Here is a 17,349-nt window from a genome sequence, read left to right on the forward strand (position 1 = left end):
GATCGGCAAGCCCCAAAGCCTCAGTGCTTTAGACCACAGCGCCACCTGCTCCCAGAGCACCTTTTTATAAGCTACAAGTTCCCAGGATTCTTTGAGAGAAGCTGTGGCAGTTTAAAGTGTGATGCTGTGATAAAGCACACAGTGGTACCTCTGGTTAAGCACTTAATTCGTTCCGGAGGTTCGTTCTTAACCTGAAACTGTTCTTAACCTGAAGCACCACTTTAGCTAATGGGGCCTCCTCCTGCTGCCGTGCCGCGGGAGCACGATTTCTGTTCTCATCCTGAAGCAAAGTTCTTAACCCAAGGTAATTTCTGGGTTAGCCGAGTCTGATACCTGAAGCGTATGTAACCTGAAGCATATGTAACCTGAGGTACCACTGTAGTACAGATGGGGCCTCAGTCGCACAGGGTGGGCGGGTTCATATGATGCCCCTGCTTCTCATGCACCCATGGAGGCCTACTCCCGAGTAGTGCCAAAAAGATCGTTTGACTCGCTTTCAATGAACAGATCTTCTGTTTTTGCAAGCCTTTGTTCAATCTACAATGAGGAAGTTTCCAAAGCCGTGAGGGCTAGAAACTTCTTTTTTATAAGCTGCACCGAAACAAAGAAGATTGAACAGATACAACGTGCAGCACATGTAAGTTGTAAACGTTGGAACCCTCTGAAAGAGTTTATATAAGCAGCCTGGTTCAAAACATGCCCATCCCAGCATTGATTCCTTTCAGAGCAGTTGACTCCAGCTGTCTCACTCCTATGCATCACCTGCTGCTATTCCTGCATGACAAAGACACAGATTTGGCCTTCAGTGTTGTTTCTCGGCAACAGGTCCCACAAGAGAAGCACAACCAGCTCCCTCCAGAATGGTTCAGGATTGAAGCCAAAATCTCTCTCTCTCTCTCTCTCTCTCAGAATCTACTTAGCAGCCCTCAAACCTAGTGAGGGATTTGAGAATAAGTGGATTCTTTCAGAGGGGTGAGGGACATCTTGAGGGAAATTTCCCAGCTTATAAAATTGTTGAATTTATATTTACTCATAATCCTCCTTTTTTTAAAAAAAAACACACCAACATTATCTGCCTTTATGGTGGATCTTGTAATTTTTTTAAAGGAAAAAGGCAAGGTTAAAAAAAGGAAGGATTAAAGAAAGGAAAAAGGCGAGGTTAAAAAAGAAAGGATTAAATAGAGCAGGTCATACTTTTTCACCCAAAATGTTAAGATTTGTTTGCTGTTTTTAAAGGACCTCTCGGAGTTTCAAAAGCAGGATTTGCAATTTGCTCGGTATAAATCTAAATCAAGTAAGTGTTGGAAATGTAAAGAGAAAGAAGGTTCTTTTTTTATCATATGTGATGGTCTTGTAGTAAGGTTAAAGCTTACTGGGAAATGATATATAATGAATTGAAAAGGATGTTCAAAATAACTTTTTTTAAAAACAACACCCAGAAGTTTTTCTTTTGGGAATTAATAGGAACAGAACTACCTAAACTGTATTGAAACTTATTCATGTACGCTACTACAGCAGCAAGAATGTTACTTGCCCCAAAATGGAAAGAAGCAGAAGTCCCAGCAAAGAACGGATACAAAAATCTTATGGAATATACAGAAATGGCAAAACTTACTGGAAGAATAAGAAATCAAGATAACAAACTTTTAATAAAAGAATGGAAATGGATTATTGAATATTTACAGATAAATTGTAAACGGATAAGAACATTGGCAGGATTATTGTAATAACCTGCAGTTTTATAAGAGTATTTATTTAAATGAATAGATGAGCTAATTAAGTTAATTTGGATACGCAGAAGATATTAAAAATAAATTTAAAGAACCACAGAAAGAGGAGGAAGGTTTTGAAATGTTAAAATGATTGTAAAATCAGTGAAATGTATAAACTTGAAAAGTGCGCATATATATATATATATGCAGGATTTGCCTAGGTTTGAAATGAAAAACACTAAAATTCTAAAGGTTTGCTTCATTTCACTTCAAGTTTACAAGGGGGTGCTTCAGAAGAAGAGGAGTTTGGATTTGATATCCCGCTTTATCACTACCCGAAGGAGTCTCAAAGCGGCTAACATTCTCTTTTCCCTTCCTCCCCCACAACAAACACTCTGTAAGGTGAGTGGGGCTGAGAGACTTCACAGAAGTGTGACTGGCCCAAGGTCACCCAGCAGCTGCATGTGGAGGAGCGGGGAAGCAAACCTGGTTCCCCAGATTACGAATCTACTGCTCTTAACCACTACACCACACTGGTTAACTCCAGAGGAACTGCTTGATGCAGAATTGTTTGGGGGAAATGATGTAACTCAGTGGCAGAGCATCTGCTTTGCTTGCAGAAGGTCCTCTGCTTGGTCCCCAACATCTCCAGGTAAGGCTGTTTTGGACTATAATTCCCATCATCCCTGACCACTTGTCCTGCTAGCTAGGGATGATGGGAATTGTAGTCCAAAACCAGTTGAAGGCCCAAGTTTGGGAAACCATGGTGTAGACTATACTGCGGTAGACGAGCCAATGGTCTGAACCAGTCAGTATAAGGCAGCTTCCTATGTTTATCTTATTCTCAGCCACAGGTGGCTAACCTGTGGGCCCTGCTCTCCCGGCCTTATGATTCTTGATCTTTAAACCCAGCAGCCCTTCAAATACAGTGGTACCTCGGGTTACATACACTTCAGGTTACATTCGCTTCAGGGTACACACTCTGCTAACCCAGAAATAGTGCTTCAGATTAAGAACTTTGCTTCAGGATAAGAACAGAAATTGTGCTCCGGCGGCACGGAGGCAGCAGGAGGCCCCATTAGCTAAAGTGGTGCTTCAGGTTAAGAACAGTTTCAGGTTAAGAACGGACCTCCGGAACGAATTAAGTACTTAACCCGAGGTACCACTGTATAGGGCCGCCACCCACATGTCCTTTGTAAAGACAGACACTTGGTCTGCCGTCCTAATCTGCTGAGGTCTTTGAGAAGCCCCTGCTCTGTGCCCCATGCCACTAAAGGCAAAAGATAAAGGACCCCTGGATGGTGAGGTCCAGTCAAAGGCAACTATGGGGTTGTGGCGTTCATCTCACTTTCAGGCCGAGGGAGTTGGTGTTTGTCCACTGACAGCTTTCCGGGTCATGTGGCCAGCATGACTAAACTGCTTCTGGACACCATGACAGAAACCAGAGTGAAACCAGAGCACACAGAAATGCCATTTACCTTCCTGTCACAGCGGTACCTATTTATCTACTTGCACTGGTGTGCTTTTGAACTGCTAGGTTGGCAGGAGCTGGGACAGAGCAACGGGAGCTCACTCTGTTGTGGGGATTTGAACCGCCGACCTTCTGGTTGGCAAGCCCAAGAGGCTCAGTGGTTTAGACTCACAAGGGCAGCTGGCGGGTTTGCCGGACAAGGCTTTCTTGCTTGCAGTGCCCAAACTGTGGGGCTGATCCCGCCCCCCCCCCCCCCGCTGCCGGCCTGTGATGGTTCAATGCCTGGTTAAGACGGCTTTATTTCAGTGTGCTTTCGGTTCATTTGCCATGTGGTTCCCAGACGATTTTATTACACTGGCTTTGATTTCATTGCTGCTGTTTTAAATTACTTGGCTTGTTTTATAAATTGTCCTTTTTATTAATGTGCTTTAAATGACTGTTCGCTGCCTTTGGGGCAGACTGTCAAACAGAAAGGCAGGATAGCCCTGCTTTAAGAAAAACAAAAAGAGATACTTGCCAGGTGAGAAACAGTGCACGAATTTTGGCTTCCGTGTCCTTTCTAATGGCCACCCTTTCCCCCAATCTAATCCTGAAAGTGTGTTTGGGAAACCGTGAAATGCAAGAGGTTCTATTCCGCTGACTGGGTTGACTTAGCTATAACTGACCCTGCCTGGGTTTACGCTGGAGTAACACTTGATGGGATCACTGTGCATAAGCCTCTACTGGAGCAAATTGCTATTGGCCAGTTGTAACAGAACAGACTGTACACTTTAATTGTTATTCCAGATGAAAGAGGTATTTGTTTGTAGTGTGTGATATTAAGAGCAATAATCATGTACAGTGGTACCTCGGGTTACAGACGCTTCAGGTTACAGACTCCGCTAACCCAGAAATAGTATCTTGGGTTAAGAACTTTGCTTCAGGATGAAAACAGAAATCGTGCTCCGGCAGCGCGGCAGCAGCAGGAGGCCCCATTAGCTAAAGTGGTGCTTCAGGTTAAGAACAGTTTCAGGTTAAGAACGGACTTCCGGAACGAATTAAGTACTTAACCTGAGGTACCACTGTATATCTATACTTTATGCATTAAAGGTGGAAGCGTCAGCCTCCTTCACCTAAGTAACCCAATTTTTGCAGCCTAAGACACAAAATGAGCAGAGGGGTTTATAGTTCCTTAATTTACTTTATTTATTCTGCTATTCATGAGGATTTTTTAAAAACCTCGTAACTAAGGCCCCGATCTGATCACTGGACATCCTAGTTAGCTTATTGTCTGGCTTTTGAAATGTAACCAGCCTTTGTTTGTAGCTAAAGGAGCTAGAAGTCTGTCTGTCTTTTCTTTTCTTTTAAAGCGGTAGTTCAGATTCTCCAACCACTGCCAAATTCTCTGCTTCTGCAGAAACGTGCAGTACACCCAGCTCTTGTGATCGTCCTCCACACAAGTACAGTTAGTAATACAAGTCGCCTCAGAACAAGGTCTGGGTCCATTGCTCACACAAGAGCTTGTTTCAGATAGAGAGGTCTTGGGTTTATTAGAATTGTCCCCGTCCCACTGGCAATTAAATAATCTAAGGAGTCTTTAGCAGCAACAGAAGTGGAGGCAAGTTTGATCTACACATCAGCAAAAGAAGACAGAGTGACAAGGTCGGGGGTGTTCTCTCGCTGTGTACCTGCTTCTCCAGTACCATCTCCTACTCTTGTGTAGGCGAGCACCCGACCTATTAAGCAGAGTCTTTATCTCCAGAACAGCATGTGTGGGATGGGCGGTGAAAATACTTTCTGGGTACAATGGGAAAGTAAAAAAAAATGAGGCAGGGAAAGAAGATGGAATCAGGAGGAGAGAGAAGCGGCCAAGCAGTCTAAAAGTGCTCATTTCTGTATTCCTCCTTCAGGTTCCATGGAGAACCCTAACTTTCATTTTTTTAAAAAATGTATGCGTTTCTAGCCCTCATGGTAGAAAATGAGGCGGTAGCTATGAAAATGTTATGCTGAGGGAGAGGCGAGTAAAAAAAAAAAGCAAAACAGAAACCGCGGCAGTTTGAAAGATAATTCAGATCCATTCATTAAAACTTTCAAATGCCCGACCGTTCTTTTCCATGTCTGAAAAAGATCAGAATAAAACGTTAGGTCCTTCTAGGAAAATCAAGCAACAAAGACGTAATGCTGCTGCTGCTGTTTTGTGTGTGTGTGTGTGTGTAGGTATGTGTGTCTGCAGGAACCACACACTTTCTCTAACAAATAAAATGTTTCTCTTTTTCAATCCAAGACTTTAATGGATACCGCATTCTTTCTCCAGGCCAGCATTCAAAATGTTTATGTCCTTTTCACTGGGGAAAATGTGGTTCATTCAGAGCCACTGTGATTTGAAGCGGCAGAATGTAGTTCTGTGGTGTCATGGGGCTACTATTGGACAGAGTTTGTGAGTCCCCTGATGATGGGCAACCCAGGTACCCCAGCCCCATTTTGCCTCCTTCACCCCTTCTCAACAGGTGAGAGCAATTCTCTTGTAATACTCAGGGTTAAACCCCTGTCAGTTCCGGGGAGCATTAGTAAAGTTTCCTGTTTGAAAACACTGATACACTGATCAGCCACTGCCAGGAAATATAGACAACACTCGACTAGATAAGCTGTGGGGGATTTTTTTGGATTTATAATTTATCTACCAGTGCAGGCCTCTGCAAAGTCTACTCAGGAGTAAGTACCATTGAGTTCAATGGGTTGCAGACTGAACCAAAGAAGCTTACAAAAAACATATAGCATTTTAGAAAATCAGATACTTTGATCCCCTCTGCATGGGCTCAGATATTTACATGGACCTCTTAAGAGGAAGAATGCATTCACAGAGAAGTTTCATGCGCCGAATTTCTGCTCATCACACAGCTTTAAAGCAGTATAAAGTAAGGGAGGTGGAATTGACATTACAACATTCTGACACCTGCTAAAACTGTTTTCATACATTTATATCACATTAAATAATGGAATAACTGTCCTTCAAGTTGTTCATTACCCAGAAGATTTTAATTATTGTGCTGAAAGCAAAAAAGGAATAAGAGGAATGGTCTTCTTATAGACTGCATATGGGGCTGGTTTCTTATGTATGAGGTTGGTTAAATAGTGGAAACAGAAAGTAAATGGGAAACCCTCACAATGAAGGGAGTTAAACAATGGGGTTCCCCCACCCCAGGTCACATACAAGGGCTCGTTTTTTTAAAAAAAAATATACATTATGCATAGCTAGGACTGACCAGTGATGCAGCCAAATATGCAGGTTTGCAGAGGACACCAAATTATTGCAACCAAATTGGTTGCAAAGAACACTAAAAGGATCTCTCCAAGCAAGATGAATGGGCTAACTGGCAATAAAGATTCAATGTATTTTATTTGTTTATTGAATTTGTATATTGTCCTTCATCTTTAGATCTCAGGGTGGTTCACAACACAAATGGTAATGTAAGTGAAAAATGAAGCACTTATGGGTAAAATAATAACATTAATAGAGATCTAAACGGAACTGGGGGTTAGGATCCAGGGCGCAGAGCCTGGGTTCATGTGGATAGTTCACCAACATTTTCCTACTTCTCTCATACTTCCAGAGCACAGGTTTGGCCCAACGAAACTGCCTGGTGGGAGAGCCAGGACAAACAGAACAAAGTAAGAGCACACCTTGCTTTCATCCAATTTTCACCCAAATACACAATTATTTTATGGATTATGCTATCATAAAACATCCTGGTGGCCGCTATCTTAGATACGAGTGAGAGATGGTTATACCAATTTGTGGAGGGTGAGTCTATCAACAGAGGCTTAGAAATAGGCAGTATTCTGGGAGATTAAAGGTAAAGGGACCCCTGACCATTAGGTTCAGTCGCGGATGACTCTGGGGTTGCAGCGCTCATCTTGCTTTACTGGCTGAGGGAGCCGGCGTACAGCTTCCGGGTCATGTGGCCAGCATGACTAAGCCACTTCTGGCGAACCAGAGCAGCGCACGGAAAAGCCTTTACCTTCCCACTGGAGCAGTACCTATTTATCTACTTGCACTTTGATGAGCTTTCAAACTGCTAGGTTGGCAGGAGCAGGGACTGAGCAACAGGAGCTCACCCCGTCGCGGCAATTCAAACCACTGACCTTCTGATCAGCAAGCAAGCCCTAGGCTCTGTGGTTTAGACCACAGCGCCACCCGTGTCCCTGGGAGATTACGTTGAGCTAAAGGTGATGTTGAAGCTGATGCTTCAAAAACACACACACATACCACAAAACAAAACAGAGGCCTTCCTTATATAACGGAATTACGGAATTGGAAGCACCACTGAACTAAATGAAGTTTATTTCCGGGTAACTATGCACAAGATTACAAAATACAGGTACATTGGATATTATGCTATGTACTGACACTGCTTTGAGATCTGTGAATGTGCCCTATTCTAACTCATAGTTAGCATAGGCCTCCCCCCCTTTTTTTTTCTTTTGGAGTGCAGAATCATTATCTGTGCTGCTTTTAATAGTTCCACCCCTTCCGCCCACAACAATAGTGATTTTGGGGAGAAGGGATAGAAAACTCCAAGAGTATTTCGGGCCACTTTAAGCACTTTCATGAGCTTTCATTATCTAAGTGAACAAAACATAGTTTAAAAGCCTGATGCACTGACAATTATTGTTGTGCTTACAGGCAGGCTAGCTGTGAAAGGATATGAGAACAGATATATGTGAATTAAAAAAGGCATCTGCATTTAAAAGCAACAGAAGTAGCAATCGGGAGGTGGCAATAGAAAAAGGTCTATCTGTATTCAAGAATGTGTGCGCGTGCGCACACACACACACACACACACACACACATCAAAATCTTCTTTGCTAAAGCTTAGTAGGTTAAAAAAAACACCAACCCGACAGTATTTAACCTTCTCCCCATTCCTAAACATGAAGAAAATGTCACTTGTACTGAGTGACACATCATATTCCTAATGATACCTGCTTTTAGAGATGCTGTTATTTCTATGGCACTGGCAATATTTGCAGCGCTGTACAGAACAAGTTAATCAAAGGAAAGCGAGGTTAGAAAGGGTATAAAAGTACCGGAAGGATGTGTAGGGATGCAGCTACAAGCTTGGTTTCTTTAAAGTGACTAAAAGTCCAATCTTACGGCAACAGAAGGTAATGGAATATGTAGAAATAGCCAAACTAACAAGGAAAATTTGACAACAGGGCGAGGAAACATTTCAAAAAGTATGGGAAAATTTATGTTGTATATAGGAAAGATAAGATGAAATAGTAAAACCAGTAGAATTGGAAACAAACCTCATAACGGGAAATATTAAGAAAAGAATTGTATAAACATGAGGACTTATTTTTTTCCTGGGGGGGGGGTGATGCAGGGGTAAGCATACCCCTAAACATTTTGTGAATCTTTGTACAGTGGTACCTCAAGTTACATACACTTCAGGTTACATATGCTTCAGGTTACAGACTCCGCTAACCCAGAAATAGTGCTTCAGGTTAAGAACTTTGCTTCAGGATGAGAACAGAAATTGTGCTCCAGTGGCGCGGCAGCAGCAGGAGGCCCCATTAGCTAAAGTGGTGCTTCAGGTTAAGAACAGTTTCAGGTTATGTACGGACCTCCGGAACGAGTTAAGTACTTAACCTGAGGTACCACTGTACTTTTGTCCATTTACTGTATTTATTTTTGCCAATTTGAACAAAAAAATGGCGATTTTCTTGGGTCAAAATGAGAGTACCCCTAAATATTTTTTTAAGGAGAAAAAAAACACTGAATGTTTATGATTGCATTGTTATAATTTTATACTTGTAAAATCAAATAAATATTATTTTTTTTAAAAAAACAACGTAATAAAACCTTGAACCTTAAAAGAGCTTCCCTATACAGTACTCCTAACACGCTATGCTTTTGTTACTCAATTGTCACCAATTCACCAATTGTGATCTTAAAATATAGCACCAGACTTGCAGCCTCTTACAGCAGAACACAATGCCCAGCTATATTAATACACAGCAGATTACAGAATCAAATTTCCCCCCGTTTTACACCATGAACCTGGCTCTTACCTATTAAGGAAGCACACCAAGGCCTTGTGCTTTCTGGACTTGATAATGCACCAAGAGATAGAGATCGGTTCTGAGGAAAACTTAGCAGCGAAGTTTAGACCGTGATCGACTCCAGCAATAAATTGAAGTAAGTTATCTCTCTGCCCCAGCTCAAGTCATTCGGCCCGGAGAATATATCTTTTCCTAATCTTGGCCAAATTTGGATCTTGAAACCTCAAGGGTTTAATAAGAAGCTATTTTAATTAGAAGCTATTGAGGGATAAATATTCTCTCTGGTTTAACAGGGCTGCCACCTTTCTCAGTAATGGAGAGATTCATAACAGGTAACAGCTGAGGCTTTTCCCCAAGAAAGAAGTTCATTAGTGGAAAAAGCTTCAGCTGTGACAAGTGCAGGAACCTGACACAGAAAAAGGTAGCACCTCTAATTGTTCCAAAACCTGGGATGTGAAGGCCCAGGATGTAGGGTTGCCATATTTCAAAAAGTGAATATCCGGACACAAAAAAATGTTGAGATTTTAATTAATTTTTAAAGTTGCTGAGCTTGGGGGGGGGGGGCAAAGTTGTTTTAGAGGTGATTTAGAGGACGATTTAGAGAACAATTTAGAGAAGCGTCCTGGTTTCTGATTTGATCCCAGAATGTCCTGCTTTTCCTCAGGATGTCCCTATTTTCATTGGAGAAAGGTTGGAGGGTATGGAGTTATCTGACCCCTGAGCTCTCTGAAGGCAATCCTGTATAGTAAAGTGTTTTTATTATGTTCTTATAAATGTTGGAAGCTGCCCGGAGTGGCTGGGGCAACTCAGTGTGTGGGGTACAAATATTGAAATTATCACTGTGGAATGGGACGTCCCTATTTTCATCGGAGAAATGTTGGAGGGGATGCAGACCCACACAACTTGTGACCGACCATGCTAGCTATAAACCACCAGTCCTATGTCTTGCTTGCGACATAGGACATATGTCTTGTTTGTCACGCAAACTCCAGCCTGCTGAAATTCACAACCATTCAGAGGTGCAGGAATCCTCTCTTGCATCTGGCCATGTTAGTCCGAAGTTGTGGGTTTGTTTGTTTGTTTATGCTTTTCTGTTATATCTCATTGTCAACACATACTATATTATAGGGATACATAAAATAAGGGGGGAGCGTAGATATGAATTATTATTATTATTATTATTATTATTATTATTATTATTATTATTATTATTATTTTATTTATACCCTGCCCTCCCCCTGCCAAAACCGGGCTCAGGGCGGCTAACACCAGGTATAAAAACAATTTATTAAAATACAACTTAAAAACAAGATTAAAATACAACATTAATATGCAGCCTCATTTCAGTAGAAACTCAAATCAAAAACTTTTTGGGGGATGAAAACATCAAATCTTCACCAAGGCCATCTGTCCAGACTGGTCCTACGTGGGCCAGAAAAAAGCCAGGGAAGTCCCCAAATAGGAGTTCCATCTCAGGAGGAGAAAGGAAAAAGGAAAGAGGGGGAGGGGATCAAGTTGATTCCAAGCCAAAGGCCAGGCAGAACAACTCTGTCTTACAGGCCCTGCGGAAAGAAATCAGATCCTGCAGGGCCCTGGTCTCATGAGGCAGAGCGTTCCACCAGGCCGGAGCCAGTGTTGAGAAGGCCCTGGCTCTGGTTGAGGCTAATCTGACTTCCTTAGGGCCCGGGACCTCTAGGGTGTTGCTATTTATGGACCTTGAGGCTCTCCGTGGGGCATATCGGGAGAGGTGGTCCCATAGGTATGAGGGTCCTAGGCCGTGAAGGGCTTTAAAGGTCAAAACCAGCACCTTAAATCTGACCCATAGTAATAGCAACATATCTATAGTCTTCCAAGATTATTTAAATCCACTTTATCTTGAATTAAACTTCCACTCTTTCCATGGTTTCCTGTTTACTATAGAACATCTTAAGGAAGCCCTGTTCAGGGAAGTTTGTAATGTGTGACATCTTAGTGTAATTTTGGTTTTTGTGGAAGCCGCCCAGAGTGGCTGGGAAACCCAGCCAGATGGGCGAGGTACAAATAATAAATTATTATTATTATTTAACTGCATTTTCTTACTCTACTAAACGACTCAGCACCTCAATACCTCAAGGACTGCCTCTTCCCATATGAATCTACCCAGTCCTTGAGGTCATCTTCTGCGACCCTTCTTCGTGTGCCTTTTCCTTGAGAGGTCCGGAGGGTGGCAACACAAAAACGGGCCTTCTCTGCAGTGGCCCCCGTCTGTGGAATGCTCTCCTCAGGAAAGTTCGCCAGGCGCCTTCATTATACACCTTTAGGCGCCTGGCAAAAACATTCTTTTTTAACCAGGCCTTTGGTTGATCAGAATGACACCCAATACCCTTTTATAATGTGGCTTTTTTTGGGGGGGGGTGTTATTGGGTTACTGCTTTTGGTTTGATTTTATATGTTGTGGTCTTGTTGTGAACTGCCTTGAGACCTCCGGGTATAGGGCGGTGCATAAGTTGAATAAATACTACTAAATTATTTTCATTGCCTTACATAATCTCATGTACTGCTGAGTATTTTTTCAGCCTGTTATAATTATTTTCTTGTTATAATATTTTTCCGTATATAATATCCAGTCCTCCTTCAGTCTCTTACCCTCTTTATTTCTTAATCTGTCTGTCATACTGGTTAGTTCTATGTATTCTGATATTTTGACAGGCCATTCTTCTCTCAATGGTACTGTATCTGTTCTCCATTTTTGTGTGCAAATAGAACCCGAGTCTCATGTACACCCATAATAATATTTGTTTTTTGGGGATTTCTGTCGTTACTATTCCCAGAAGAAAAACTTCTGGATTTGGGGGGAACGCTCTTTTAAACAGGGACACGGGTGGCGCTGTGGGTTAAACCACAGAGCCTAGGACTTGCCAATCAGAAGGTCGGTGGTTCGAATCCCCACGATGGGGTGAGCTCCCGTTGCTCGGTCCCTGCTCCTGCCAACCTAGCAGTTCGAAAGCACATCAAAGTGCAAGTAGATAAATAGGTACCACTCCGGCAGGAAGGTAAATGGTGTTTCCGTGCGATCCTCTGGTTCACCAGAAGCGGCTTAGTCATGCTGGCCACATGACCCGGGAGCTGTATGCCGGCTCCCTCAGCCAATAAAGCGAGATGACCCCAGAGTCAGCCACGACTGGACCTAATGGTCCGGGGTCCCTTTACCTTTACCCTTTTACTCTTTTAAACATTTTCTTAAGCTCATTATATACCAGGTCCCAAAATTCTTTTTTTTTATCCTGCACAAACACCATAAATGATAGAATGGAGCAACTGTGGTGTATTTATAGGAGACACACACGCCGGGCTTTGCCAAGCTGGCAATTTTTACACCAGAGTTGCATGAAGAGTCCTAGCCCCCCCAATCCATGCACGCAATTGTCCTGGCTCAAACCACTCGTGTAAATAGGAAGCTCTGCTCAGCGCCTCCATCTTCCTTGTGGGTTCACCCCAGGGCTTCTTTCTCTCCAGTCCCAGCACAACAAAATGACAGCCCTCTTTCCTCCAATGCCTTTCTTGACTCTGTAAATTTTAGTGGGAGTGACAGGCCTAACAGAGAGAGATGGGAAGGTGTCTAGGAAACTTGGCTAGAAGCGGGGGGGGGGGGGGGCGCTTCGCTTGCCGGCAAACCCACTGACTCAGCACTCCCCAGGGCACTGTCACTATGGGAAGAATAATAATTTAAAAAGTAATTTGCTCTGTTTGCTCAATTGGTTATCAGGGGGAGGAGGGAACTGGGGTTTGGCCGTTCTGAGAGTGCGGCTGTGCTAAAATGGCAACTCATGGCTATACCTCAGCTTCAGTAGGCTTAAATGCCTTCCAACATTCCTCTGATGAAAATAGGGATGTCAATAATAATAATTATTATTAAATAGTGGGTGGACATAGTAGACGGCACAGAGATTTCTCCAAGTAGTTCTTTATAAGTAAGCTGGAACTGAACTGAACAGCAAATAGCTCAGCCGGCCTGCTTTTATAGGCAGCCGGCTGTCAACATTGTAACAACAACAACCCAGGGTTTCCCGCCTAACTTACAGTAACTGACGTGGACCTGAGTGAAAACTATACACACAATGCCCCTGGTGGCCAGGATGAGAACTTCAATGCATAACAATAATAATATCCTGACATGGTTGCCCCAGCCACTCTGGGCTGCTTCCAACATATATAGAAACATTAAAAACCTTTAAAAAGCTTCCATTTGCAGTATTCCAAATACGCTTTGGTTTTGTTACTTAATTGTTGCCAATTCACCATTAGTGATCTTAAACCACAGCACCAGATTTACAGGTCTCTTACAGCAGAATACAATGCCCTGCTATATTAATACGCAGCAGATTTCAGATTTAAATTTTCCTCAGTTATACACTCGTACCTTATTAAGGAAGCACATCGAGGCCTCATGCTTCCTGGACTTCATAATCCACCAGGAGATAATAAAACCTTAAACATTAAAAAAAAAACTTCCCTATACAGGGATGCCCTCTAAAGGTTGTATAGTTACTTATCTCCTTAGCTCGGGAGTCACATAACTCCATCCCTTCCAACATTTCTCTGACAAAAATAGGGGCGTCTTAAGGAAAAGTGGAACATTCTGGGATCAAATCAGATATCAGGACAACTTCTCTAAATCTGGGACTGTCCCTGGAAAATAGGGACCCTTGGAGGGTCTGTGCTTACACACACATTCACATGGGTGGGTGCACACTAGAATCAAGGTGTGGCCGCTCGCCCTCCCAGAGGTTCAACATTTAAGGACCCTGCTGGAAAAGGCAGCTAGACAACGATGAATTGCAATGTTAGCGACATTAACAATAAAGCAACAAGCAAGGGATAAAATAGGGACAGGAGTTTACCAAATAGGGACTTGTCTGTGGCATAAGAACATGAGAAGAGGCCTGCAGGATCAGGCCCCTAGCCAATCCAGCTCAGCAGGGCTGTCTTAAGCATGTCTTGTGTGTGGTGCAAAGCTCCCTCTGGAGCCCACCTGCGTCCCCCAGATTTTTAGGGAGGACAGCGCTGCCGGTGGGGCTGGAGGAGGCGGGCAGCGGCTGGAGGGCAGCTCCTCTGGTGGGGAAGAGGCAGAGGCTGGATGCGGCGCCTCCCAGCTCAGCTGGCTTCTTCATGCTGCAGTGGCCACGGCAGACAGAGGCTCCGGGCGCGGCACTGCTTTGGCGCAGCATGGCAGAAGCTGATGCCAGGAGCTGATGCCAGTAGGCAGGGCAGGGAGCTGATGCCAGGAGGCACCATGTCCAGCCTCCGCCACTTCCCTGGCGCCCTCCAGAACTTGGCGCCCGGGCGCCCCACGCCACTAGCCTCTATGGGTAAGACGGCCCTGTAGCTTAGCATCCTGTACTCACAAGTGCCTGTCTGTGGGAAACCCTCTCCCCTCCTGTGGTTTCTAGCAACTGGTATTCAGAAATACAGTGTAAATGCACGCTGGTGAAAAAACCGGGAAACTGGAAAGGCAGGTTTTATTTTTATTTTTTAAAGATATTTATTAAAGTTTTACAAAGAGAAAGAAATTACAGAAGAAAAAAGAAAAATAAAAAAGTACAAAAATACATAGAAAAAATACAAAATACAGAAAAAATAGATAGAAAACAGTTAAAAACAAATCAACCTTTTCATATCTTATATTTCATTTACCTGTTTCCCTGACCTCCTCACACCTCCCTTTTTTGTATTCCAGTTCGCATGGTTGATTCGGCAAATCCTTACCCTCTTTGCTTTTATCTTAATTCTATATCTTAACATATTATAACTTTATATTTTCATCCGTTATCAATCCATTTTTTACATATTCTTTTTAACCTTGCTGCTAAGACCACTTCATTTCAATGGAAAGCCAGGTTTTAATGCCCACTTAGGAATTAAGCACACAGTGTGATTTTGAGGAAACCCCGTACTTGCAGTCAGACCTAGCTCACAGGGCCAGCTGTTGTACTGAGCTCCTTGGTATATTTACGTTATTTTATTCATTTATTAAATTTCTATACCGCCTTTCATTCAAGGAGCACAGGGCAGTTTGCAACATGAAAGCACAAAAAATGCATGCCACAGTAACAAACCAAAACAATACCCCACCCTGTTTAAAAGGATATAAAGTGAAATAAAGTAAGTAACCTCTTATCTGCTGACATTTTGAAATTAAGTGCAAAACGGAGGGACACGTCTCTTTAAAAGGGAAACCCAAATTCACCCCTCACCTTTTGTTCCAGAAGGTACAGTCCGCATCAAATTAATGAGTTCTGCTTACTGCTTTGAAAGAAAGAAAAAACAGTACACACCCTCCACACACCTTTGATCTTTTCCACATGCTGTTACGGTACATGATTAAATGCTAGTTAAGAGACTTCTATTTAGTCAAATTCTTATGTGAATAGTTTGTGTTCTCTAAACCTCCTTAAGATATTATTGTCTGTGCAATGGAACACATATCAAGGAAGTTTGCTTTTTTTAAAGTGTGTAATAATGTGACGGAACGCGGGTGGTGCTGTGGGTTAAACTACAGAGCCTAGGATTGCCGATCAAAAGGTCGGCAGTTTGAATCCCCACGACGGGGTGAGCTCCCGTTGCTTGGTCCCTGCTCCTGCCAACCTAGCAGTTCGAAAGCACACCAGTGCAAGTAGATAAATAGGTACCGCTCCGGCGGGAAGGTAAACGGCGTTTCCGTGCACTGCTCTGGTTCGCCAGAAGCAGCTTGGTCATGCTGGCCACACGACCCGGAAACTGTACGCCGCCTCCTTCGGCCAATAAAGCGAGATGAGCGCCGCAACCCCAGAGTCAGCCACAATTGGACCTTATGGTCAGGGGTCCCTTTACCTTTAATAATGTGATAGCGCGGCTTGTCCCTACCCCATTTGCCCCCCTGCTACTGTGGGGTAAAATGAAAGTATGCTACTTGCTGCAGCAGGTGGGAAGTCTGTGTGTGTGTGTGTGTGTGTATGTGTGTGTGTGTGTACTGTATAAAAAGGATTGCAAAAGGAGTGGAACAGGAAAAGCTGCTGCAGAACTGTTAACAATGAATTTTGGAGGGGTCGCCTGCTTAGGTTTTTGCAGTGTAACCAACTTTCACGGCACCTTAAAGCTGAGGGATTTCCCCCCCCCCCTCGCCACATTCCCTTAGGTGTTGCATGCCAGTGAGCAAGGAAGGCCAGGGGGGAAGTGGGTGGAGCAACGGTCGGGAGTCTTACTTTCTACAGTCAAGCTGACAGATAAAAACGTCAGAGGTTTCTGCACTCACACTTCTCTCACTTTAGCTTCCCCCTGGCATCAAGGAATCCTGGGAACCAAAGTTTGAGAATTTAAGCTCTGTGACAAGCATACTGCAGCGCATGTGCTCTGCCATTGAACTGTTCTCATCACCACTTCATGTTATGATAAAGGTAGAGGTAAAGGGACCCCTGATCATTAGGTCCAGTGGCGGACAACTCTGGGGTTGTGGCGCTCATCTCGCTATATTGGCCAAGGGAGCCGGCGTACAGCTTCCGGGTCATGTGGCCAGCATGACTAAGCCGCTTCTGGCGAACCAGAGCAGTGCACAGAAACACCGTATACCTTCCCGCTGGAGTGGTACCTATTTATCTACTAGCACTTTGACGTGATTTCGAACTGCTAGGTTGGCAGGAGCAGGGACCGAGCAACGGGAGCTCACCCCGTCGCGGGGATTCGAACCACCGACCTTCTGATTGGCAAGTCCTAGGCTCTGTGGTTTAACCCACAGCGCCACCCGCGTCCCTTACATGTTATGATAGATCGCAGCAAAAACTGGCTCTTTAATTTAGTGTTCATTCACTCCACACCATAGCAGGAGTTTTCTCCCCAGTGGAATCATACTTGTACACATACAATTCCCTGCCTAGGTTCAAGTTCAGCATAAGCCTGATTGGCCAGTGACCAGAATGTCAGAACCTACATCTTTTCCTCCAACTTCTAAGCTCTTTTAGAGATCTTTTAAAAAGAATTTTCCCCTTCCTTGTTGTAAATGGAAAAAAAGCCACACATAAATGTGGCTTAGTGTGACGTGTGTATAAGGTCACAGTTTGTTATGAAATAATTTAAAACTGTTTACTTTAATGATCAAAACACAATTGA

Source organism: Podarcis melisellensis (assembly GCF_964234715.1).
Source record: "Podarcis melisellensis genome assembly, chromosome: 2".
NCBI classification, from domain to species: Eukaryota; Metazoa; Chordata; class Lepidosauria; order Squamata; family Lacertidae; genus Podarcis; species Podarcis melisellensis.